At 34.4% G+C, this 8171-nt stretch overlaps 1 protein-coding gene and 1 pseudogene across 5 annotated transcripts in view; one reads left to right on the top strand and one right to left on the bottom strand.

The window, feature by feature from the left end:
• GRM1 (glutamate metabotropic receptor 1) overlaps positions 1–8171 on the top strand; it is a 328106-nt gene that overhangs the window by 211820 nt on the left and 108115 nt on the right. The gene's annotated exons all lie outside the window — the stretch shown is intronic.
• On the bottom strand, positions 5066–5181 carry LOC112482592 (annotated as a pseudogene).

Raw genomic sequence — 8171 nt, 5'->3', positions numbered from 1 at the left:
AAAAAAGAAAAGAAAGAAAGATGTCCATGTCCTAATCTCTAAAACCTGTGAGTATACTATTTTATATGCCAAAGGGACTTTGCAGATGTGGTTAAATTGAGGACAGGGAGATCATTTAGGACTCTCTGTATAGGATAATTAAGGATTCTTATAAGAAAAAGAAGGTGGCAGAGGAGTTAGAGAAAGAGATATGATGATGGAATAAGAGGTGAGGATGATGAAATTTCTGGCTTCGAAAATAGGAGCAGGTCAGCAGCCCAGGAATGCAGACAGCCTATAGAATCTGGAAAAGAAGAGGAATAGATTTTTTTCCTTTTGCCTCCAGAAAGAATACAGCCTACCTTGGTTTTAGCTCACTCATACCCATTTTGGAGTTCTTACCTTCAGGACTGTATTATAAGTTATACAATAGATAATATGTATAATAATTTAAATAATGAATTATAAAATAAATTACATAATAAATTTGTGTTGCCTTACGCCACCAAGTTTGCAGTAATTTGTTACAGCAGCAGTAGGAAACTAACACACATCTTAGTACTTGGAAGTGGGGTTCTGATGTAACAAATACATAAAAATGTGGAAGGAACTTGGAATTGGGCAATGGGCAGACGCTGGAAAAATTTTAAGAAGAATGATAGAAAAAACCTAGATTGCTTTCAATAGACTGTTAGTAGAAAGAAATATGAGTGTGAATGACTCTGCTAGTGAGGACTCAGAAGAATGTGAGGGGGAGCCTGGTAAACATATGTTGTCTGTCTTAGAGAATACCTATGTCATCATAAACAGACAGTTGGTAGAAATAAGAATGTTAAAAGCACTACTAGTGAAGGCTCAAATGGAAATGAAGAACATGTCATTAGAAAGTGAGGGAGAGAGAATTCTTGTTATATAGTGGCAGGTTGCTTAGCTGAATTGTGTCCTGCAGTTACATGGAAAGCAAAATTTGTAAATTATGAATTTGGATATTTCACCAAAGAGATTTCCAAGCAAAGTGTTAAAGGTGAATCCTCATTCCTTTTGGCTGCTTACAGTAAAATGCAAGAGGAAGGACATAAATTAAAGGAGGACCTGTTAGGCAAAAGTGAATAAATTGAGAAATCCTCAGCCTACCTAGATTGTAAATATGCTAAAATTAAGAGATTCGCTGGCAGGAGGGTGTGCTCTGGAGAGAAAGCCAAGGAAGGTGGCATCTGGACAACCTTTTGCTAGTACATCAGAAGGGTCAAAGGTCAGAGTAGTTAGTCAGACAAAGGCCTCTTGGAGGAGATTACACATTCTACTCATGGATCCTCTCAGCCGTTTGTGCAAAAGAGAAATGAGGTTACCTAGGAAAGATCTATGGAAGAGCCTTGTGTCTAATGGGACAAATTTCCTTGACATGTACAAGAGACCTCCAGGGTTTCTGAGTATGTCCTACCACACGAAACACTGACAGCTTTGACTAAAAGGGACAAAAAGAGTATGAAATAAAACTGTCAGACTCACAAAATTAGACAGGTAGGAAATAGGCTGGTAAGTGATTCAGCTGCAAACATGTGCCATATTTCACAGAAAAGGAAGGCTATCTCTATGGGCAGGGAGCCTCAGACCAAAGGCAGAGCCTGGGACCACAGCTGATTATTCTCAGGCCTTGAAATCTGGGTCGCTTGGCCAGTGGGTTCTGAAATTGTTTGGTACTGGTGACTATTTTTTTCTTCCTTTTCCTCTCCTTTTTGAATGAGAATGTTTATAATTGGAACCCTATGCCTGTCCCACTGTTGTATTTTGGAAGCAGATAACTTGTTTTCTAATTTCACAGGTTCACAGATGGGGAGGAATTTTGCCTCAGGATGGATCAGGGCTTACTCATACCTGATTTAGATGGTTTAAATGATGAGACTTGAGAATTCTGAGCTGATGAAATTTAGATGAGATGTTGGACTTAAATTGATGCCGTAATGGTTTGATACTTTTGGAGATGTTGGGATGGAATGAATGTATTTTGCATGTGGTATTGATGTGAATTTTTATGTACCAGAAGGCAGACTATGCTAGGCAGAACAGCGCACCTGTAAAGATGTTCACATCTAAATCTCCTGAACCTGTGAATATTCTGTTACATAACGAAAGGAAATTAATGTTTCAGATGGAATTAAGATTGCTAATCAGCTGAATTTAAGATAGGCTTTTTGCCTTGAATTATTCCTTTTATGATATTAAAATTATATTACCTAGTTTCTTTTACATTTATCTGGTGTACTTGTACATCTTTTTATTTTCAACTTTTCTGAAAAATTTTTTGTTAAGTGGGTCTGTTTGATCTAGCATAGATTCTTTCTTTGGAATCTAGTTTATCATTTTATTATAATTGATGACTTAAGCCAATATTCTTTTTATTTAAATGACAAATATATTTAGTCCAATTTCTGCCATAATATTTTATTTTATATGTTTTAAAGGCTTTAACTAGGTATTTTATTTGCTCTGCTTCTTTAGTGTGCATGTGTGTATGTGGATGCGCATGTATAGTTCTGATATTTAGTGAACTTTTTATTATTGCAGGAGTTGGTCTCATGTTTTACTTTTAAAATATACTTATTTTTCAAGTATAATATTCATACATAAAAACACACAAAACGTGCACAGCTTGATGAATTTTCACAAAATGAAAATACGCATTTAATCATTCCTGAGGTAAGGAAATTAAATATCCCCAGCACCCACAAAGTCCCCTTGTGTTGTCTCCCAGTTGCGACCACACTTCATTTGTAAACATAACTATGATTCTGACTTTTAAAACTAGATTATTTTTTGCCTGTTTGGAACTGTTTATAATTCGAATCATATAGATGTTACTCTTGTTTCTGTTTAACATTATGTTTATGAGATTCATTCATCTTATTGCACATACACTAGCTTGCTTATTCCCATTGCTCTGTAGTATTCACTATGACATCACTTGTCTCTTTTACTTTGATGAACTGTTAGGTTGGTTATGGTTCTTGGCTATTAGATACACCGATGCGGTGAACATTCCTGTTCATATTTGTACACATTTCAGTTGAGCGTAAAACTACAAGTCAAATTTCTTTGCATAGTGTACATGTATATTCAGGTAGGGTTTTCTGTATATTTTCTTGATACCTTTTATCAATTAAAGTAAATACTATTTAAAGATTCATCATGACTTTACCAACATTTACTTAGAATTTTAATTTTTTAGAGATCAAATATTTGGAGATAGATTAGTTTTTTTTAATTCTAATTTAATTTATGGTGCTCAGAGAATTAATTTTTTGAAATGTGCTGAGATTTGCTTTATTGTTTAGTACAGGTTAATTTTTTTAATTTAATTATTTTAAAAGTTAATTATGTATATGCCATAGAAATAAATTTTTCTCTTTTGTTAAACATAAGATCCTATATGTACTTGTTAAAGCAAGATGCTATAATTTTTTAAGTTCCTATGAAATTTTGTGAACTTCATCTATTATCAGTTGACAGATGTGTGTTAGGCAAAGAGAGATTCATACAGGGAAGTTTAATATTTATTAATTTATATTGTGCTGCTATGTTATTTGGTGCATAAACTTAGAAGTATTATATATTTCAGTTATACTGACTCTTCTTATTCTTGCTAATGACATACCTGAAAATACATTGAATCACATTAATATAGCAACCTCTCCTTTGTTTTGGTTAGTATTTAATCTCCTTTACTATCATTTTACTTTTAATGTTCATATTTAAGGTGGATCTATTATATAAGATATAACTGTTTATGAATTTATTTGTTGTTCTTATCTAATTGAAAATCTGTCCCATTTACCTGGTGAATTTAGTTGTAATTACTGTTATATCTGGAATTAGTACAATCACCTTATTTTGTGTTTCTTATTCAGCCTACCTGTTCTATTTTTCACCCTCCAATCTCCTTTCTTACCTTCTATTGGATTGTTTAGGAGTTGGTTTTTTAAAAGGTATTTAATTTTGTTTCTGACATCTTTCTAAGAGTAGGGTCTTTGACCCCATAGTGATATGATATATGATATTTCATATCACTATGGTTTTGGAATTTTTAATAGCATAGAGCTAGGTTTTTAAATCTAGTTTTAGAAGAATTGTCTTTTAAAGGAAAACTTAATTCAGCAAGAAATTTAATATTAGTTTAGCACTCTGGTGTGTGTGTGTGTGTGTATATGTGTGTGTGTGTGTGTGTGTTTATGTTTGTGTGTATTGTTTTGAGCTTATCTCACTAGGTTCATTTTTGATGAGGATAGGAGTTCCCTAGATTTTTAAAGTATCTTTAAATATTGACTTCCAATGATATTTTATTTGATCTAGGGATTTCTAATAACTTTAGGTTAGTTTTATGATAATCTCTGTGCTTATGGCTCTTGTACCGTATAGGTTTTGTACATTCAGACAATACATATATGCATTGTGACTTTCCCTATGTTTTTTTTTTTCTCTATTTTTTTTAACCCTAACCCCTGAACCAACTGCAAGCTTTCTCAGTCTGGTGGGCAACACTTTCAGATCCACCCAGCTGGATTCTGCACCCATCGAGGTTTCCAACTTTATGCTAGGATGTCAGCTTCAACACCCTGACTTCCACAGTTTATAAAACCATCTGTCACATCACCAGATGGATCTTAGAACCCACTTCCAATTCTCTAGGATCTCCTTTGCAGAGACTAAACTATAGTGGGCTGCTGTTGCTTTACCTCATGCTTATTGTTTGGCTTTGATTCTTCTCACCATTTCTATCTCCTGGAAATTACATTTTGTTTCTTGATTATACTTTATTCTGTATTTCAAGATAATTGTAGTAAGAGGAATACCTATATTACTAAGTTGACTGTGTTGTAAAAACTTTTAGCAATTAAAAAAAATTCTACATTTATTTATTTACATTTTTAAATTAAATTTATTGGGGTGACATTAGTTAATAAAATTATATAGGTTTCAAGTGTGCAATTCAATAATACATCATCTGTATATTGCATTGTGTGTTCACCACCCAAAGCCAAATCTCCTTGCGTCACAATATATTCTATTTTTAAAAATTTATTATTATTTATGCCTACAGCACCTGGTCTTCCTAGGTGGTCTCCCATCCAAGTACTAACCAGGCTCGACCCTGCTGAGCTTCCGAGATCAGACATCAGGCTTGTTCAGAGTGGCATGGCCGTAGACCACGGACTGTGGCTCCATTAGGGCACAAGCCCAGGACCTTTTGCATGTAAAGCAGACATGCTAACCACTACACTATGGAACCACATCCAATATATTCTATTTTTAATGAAAAAATATATCAGAAATAGTTTGAACAGTTAGGATAAGTTAATATGTCATATAGCTATTGATCCAAATTTGGTAAAGATATTTTTTCTTTCAAATGAATGGATCTAGAAATCAGAGATTAGAATAATTTGCACTGGGTCTGTTAAGAGAATTCATTAATGAAGTTACTAAATCATTGGCTTCACTTTTGAAAAGCCACAAATTGCAATGCTCTGACCTTCTGTTCAATTAAGAAAAATAAATCAGTATAATAAAAAAAGAAAAACTGCAAAATGTCCTGACAGCATGGCTGGCATCTCAGAATATAAGAAAGCAACATTGGAAAATTAGACCTTTACATGAGTACTTGTAACTTTCCCACCACTGTGGACTTCATATACTCTTTTCTTAGTCTTTGTTTCTTCCTTCCTCTCTCTGTTCTTCTCTTCTTCTTTTTTTTTCTTCCATAAATATTTACTGAGGACACAGTTATATTATCTGTAGCACTGAAGAATTACTCTTGTTGCTTGAGGACTCTCATCTGGGAATTCCATTTTGGCCATCCAATGACCACTCAGCTCAAGAAATTGCCTAGACACACACAATTTCTGAGAATAACTCAAGATCTTCATAACTCATTCATTATCTACTTTCATTTTAGAGACCATTTATGTATTATTATTCATTTTACCTACCTTCCCTTCCTCCGTGTATACTTATGTGCCTTTTTCCTATGTGGTGTTAAATCAAATGGGGTTAGAGTGTCTACTGTCTTTATCAAAGACTTATTTTTTCTGTTTCACAGAAACGTGGATAGGTCTTGCTTCCAGTTTGTTGTTTATAAGCGGAGTCCTCCTTTCAACTCAGGGCTGCTTTAGAACTAGAGGTCGCTAAAAGATAAATGGTAATGGGAATTTTAGTGATGAGGTAGAACCTGTTGGATAAGCTCACTTTTAACTTCAGTAAAGTCAAAAGCTTTCAAATTCCATTGAAACTTGCAGAATTTAAGCTCCAAAATGGGTCAGTTCTGACCTTGTGTTGTGGAATCCTATAGCCGATAGCTCACTATAACACGAGATGATTTGGGAGCCATACTGAGGGAACTCAGAACATGCCTTTACAGTTTTTCTGAGTGGCACTTGGGATATCTCTGTGACTTGAACAGTGAGGCATTTCTGGGCTCATAATTCTATAGAAACTACGGTATGCTAAAAGAGGTGCAAGCAAGAGCTATAACTTGCCCTAAGCTCCAGTGGCCTCATTGATTTCTCCAGGGTCACTAGTTAGTCTAGGTAATCAAAATGAGACCACCATCTCATTAAAAAATATTAGCTTTACTTTCTAACAAAAACTTTAAAAGAACTGACAGCACTTAAAAATTTTAATATATCTTAGAAAATAGCAAATACATGATAGACAGATGAAAAACAGAAAAGTATTCAAATATTTTCTGATAAATGTCAGTAAAGATTTTGAGCCTGTCTTTCTGTGGCAATTAGGTAATGTTCAATGGAATCCGATATACTCTTGAAGTAAATCTCATTATGGCCAGTTTCAATCTATCGACATGAAGTGACTTAATGCACAGCTGGGGAAAATGCTAACAGTAGGTTCTTGCCAGCTGTCTTGCACCACCTCCAGCATACACAGATTATAGTATTCTACATGAATTCTTGAATGCAAATTAGTTTATAGAGTTTTTTTATCCACTAGTTGATTAACTCATCTAATAGATATATAATGAACATCTACTATGAGCTGAGAACTGTTATAAATTCTGGGGTTATATAAGTGAACAACAACAACAAAAAAGATTTAAAAAGCCTCTATGCATATGTGAAACTTTCATTTTGGTGGAAATATATAGAAAATATATTTATATGGTATGTCAGATAGTGATACATTTTAAGGAGGAAAAGGGATTAGAGAAGAGAAATAGAAGGAACACAATTTTAAATAGGAATAGACCTCTCTGAGAATGTGATATTTGATCAGATATGAAGGAAGTGAAAGAGTGAGCCAGACAAATATCCAAGCAAAGAAAATTCCAGAATCCCAGGGATGTAGAATAGCCAATGCAAAGATCCTACGACCAGGGTATCCCTGCTCACTGAGGAAAAGCAAGGTGGCCGGTGTGGCTGGAGCAGAGCAAAGGGTAGAACAGTAGAGATGAGAGAGGTCATGGGGACCAGAATGTGTAGGGCCTTTTAAGGTACTCATTAAAAGGCTTTCAGTGAGGTAGAAAAGCATTGGGGACTTTTATGCAAAGGAGTGCCAGGATCTGATTTGTGCTTTAATCAGAATCACTCTACCTCCTTTATTACATTCTTTTTCTAATGGGTCTCTTGCCTCCCTTCAGTTGTTTCTTAAAATTATCCAGGATACTGCAGGCTCTCAGTCGGATGGCATAGAGACCTGAAAAATATACGTTCAGCAGCAATAAAACAGCCGGGGATTTAAAACAGAGAGCAAAGAAGGGTGATTTAGAGCTGTAAAATTTCGCATTAAGAAATGAAGCCACCACAGTCTTCCCAACAAAATGAAAAGTCTCTAGTTGGTAGTCATGACTTGCTTCATTTATCATAACCATCAAGATAAGGTTTCTGAGGTTTCCTTTTTTGAAAAGTTTAGTACCATCATCTTTACCTTAACAGTGTCTAAGTCAAAAAAGCTAGAGAGATCTAGAACAGTGCTTCTTGAACTCTCTCTTTTTTTTTTAAATTTCCAATCTAGTGTGGAGTTGTACTTTGGTAAAATACAATAAAGATAAAGATAAATTACTAAGAAATCAAATATAGCATAAGGACATGCAAAATACAAGCCCAACGTTGTATATTAAATTCAGCATAAAATCTCATTTCAGTAATATAATAAAAATAAAGCAAGGGAGAAAAATTACAAAA

Source organism: Pteropus alecto, unplaced genomic scaffold, assembly GCF_000325575.1.
Source record: "Pteropus alecto unplaced genomic scaffold, ASM32557v1 scaffold185, whole genome shotgun sequence".
Taxonomy (NCBI): Eukaryota; Metazoa; Chordata; class Mammalia; order Chiroptera; family Pteropodidae; genus Pteropus; species Pteropus alecto.
Note: the sequence above shows the minus strand (reverse complement) of the source record. Positions and strands in the feature narration are given on the sequence as shown.